Source organism: Macadamia integrifolia, unplaced genomic scaffold, assembly GCF_013358625.1.
Source record: "Macadamia integrifolia cultivar HAES 741 unplaced genomic scaffold, SCU_Mint_v3 scaffold2296, whole genome shotgun sequence".
In the NCBI taxonomy this organism is placed as follows: domain Eukaryota; kingdom Viridiplantae; phylum Streptophyta; class Magnoliopsida; order Proteales; family Proteaceae; genus Macadamia; species Macadamia integrifolia.
The window spans coordinates 37213-39807 of NW_024868620.1; positions in this window are offsets into that span (position 1 = coordinate 37213).

Below are 2595 nucleotides of genomic sequence, written 5' to 3' on the forward strand. Positions count from 1 at the left end.
ACTGCTTTTAAATTGCTGGAGTCCGCACTGTCATTTAATTTATTTACATTTCTGTTGAGAGCCGGTGGACGGCATTGTCTTTATTTTTCCGAGTACTCACGGTGGGCCTTCTCCAACAGCCCTATGGGCGTATCGCGGGAGGGAGTTCGCGGCTCGTACCCGGAGTATACGCGCACTGTGGTTGTAGTAGCACTAAAACCAAAGACTTAGTAATGTTGATTAGGTGTATGTGAATTAAAATGAATTGCATGACATGTAGTGCATATGATGTGTTGTGTTGTGTGGACTGTTGTGTGTGGTCCACCTCTCTACTTACTGAGCTAGTGAGCTCATTCCACGTGTGCACCCCTTTTTAGATGCTTTTGCAGGTCATGCATCTGAGGAGCATGGGGTGGGTCCCACAGTCGAGTTTCCTGAGGAGGACTGGTGGACCCCTGAGGAGTTTGAACACGGCGTAGACTGCGCGTGTGAGAGCTGTGTTGCGGGGCAACGGTTCTGATGCCGAGCTGAGCTCTAGCCTTTGATACCGAGCCGAGCTGTATACTCTGATTTTTTATGGTTTCCTTTATGTACTTGATATGTGAATTGTACTTTTATTGTGTAAATATCATGCCTTCGGGCCCACATGTATATAACTATTGTATCACAATTCGGGTATCAAGTATTATGGGAATATTCACAGGTAAACCAAGTCTTCCGCTGATCTGATAATCTTTTATTAGTTGTGTGTATGCTGTGGTGGAACACAATATCAGATGATCCTAGCAGGTTTGGGTTAACCGGTGTTAACCCGGTCACTGGCCCGGTTCGGTGTGAACGGGGTGTGACAGGTAGGCCTAGCTAGCTGGTTGGCTTGGTTGGCTGACTAGCTAGTCGGTGTGCTCGACATACACGAGGAAAAAAATGTGATTTTCCAGGGAAGATTGTGGGCAATCCAACAGTCTGATTTTGGCATACCATATATCATCAGAATCGTATTTCCGAGCCTTATCCATCTGTACTATCATCTTGACCGGATTCCTTCGTATATAAAATGCCAAAATTGGACCCCTTTTCCTCCCGCGCGAGGGTTTCAGGCTCAGGAGTGTTTCCATTAGCATCTATGTTGGTCATAAGCCGGAAGTCGCGTCCAAGATCCATATTTCATCATAGCCAGGGGAGGGTGATAAAATTGGGTGTCTACAATGGATCTCTCACAGACAGAAAACCTTATCCTATATATATTATTAAAAATACACGTGGGATTTTTTTTTCTTTTTTTTTGTAGATGTCAATGGTATTTTTGTCTTTTTGAAAAAATATACCAAAGAAGACTTTAATTAGTATGACAATACCCGAGGCCTCAAACTAAGGACGCAGCTTCCTATTTTATCCTCCAAGTTGTCAAAAAAAAAAAGATATATAATGCATAATCATGGATTTGTTTTCATTGCTAATTGAGAATTTGAGAAATAAATAAATAAATAAATAAATAATTTGAGATATGAGATGACATTGTTTCTATTCTAACATTGACTTTAGGACAACCAATTTAATCGTCATTTATACGCGTGAAGTATAGTTCCACTTGGAGGATAAAATCTATCTACATCCTTGACCGATTGAAATGCGAATTTTTGTTTGAAGAACCTTATCAGTGAAAGAGATTGGATTTCTACACTTAGGGTCACCCAGAGTTACAAATGAAGTTTGACACTTGTTTCACTTAAATGGCAATACTAAATCTTTATTAGTGATGATGATCACCAAGGACTAAGCAATCCTTTAATCCTAGCACTAGCCAATTCATGGCAACTGTATAAACACATTTGCCACCAATGTTGCCAATTGTCTTCTGCAAGATGAGAGAGAGAGAGAGAGAGAGAGGAATTAAAGGATCAATAAAATTTTATCCTATATCCGTTAGCCATAAACAATATTACTGACGGGTCCCTATAAGAAGAGAGTTCTAATTCCCTAATCCTCCACTGGTTGGCGACTAAATTGTATTATATGGGCACTGGATTCTTCCTCTTCTTCTTTGAAAATCTCTCGGTGGACACGCTCAAGAGTTTGTTTAGTGACATCCCTTCCCCTATTAGCTTCTTCTTCTCCTCATACCTATGCTTGATTATGCCATCAAGCTTGTAACCGAGAAAGGCACGAAAGGCCAACAACTCTCCAATTTCTTGACCCATCTCCTCGATCAAAGAAAGCCCATATGTCAGGAAGACCATGATCACTTTCTCACAGCTGATTCTAATCATTGCCCCCAACACCAAAGCTAGCTCCTTCGTTCTATATTTATAACCGATCTTCACTAGAAAATTTTCCCCCCATGTTTTGGAATGGGTTATTATGTGCCCACAAATTTTTTTTATTATCCTTTTTAAGACTTATTACTCCCACTTTTCTCCTCCACGTTGAGAGAGAGAGAGAATAATAGCAAGAATATCAAGAATTACTTCCCCTTTTCTCCTCCATGTTTAGAGGGAGAGAGAGAGGGATAATTATTATTTTTTTCATCTTCCAATAATTATTATTTTTTTCATCTTCCATTTTGAGGGGTTTTTTGGTTATTTAAAAAAAAAAATTCATGTTTTTTCGTCATTTGAA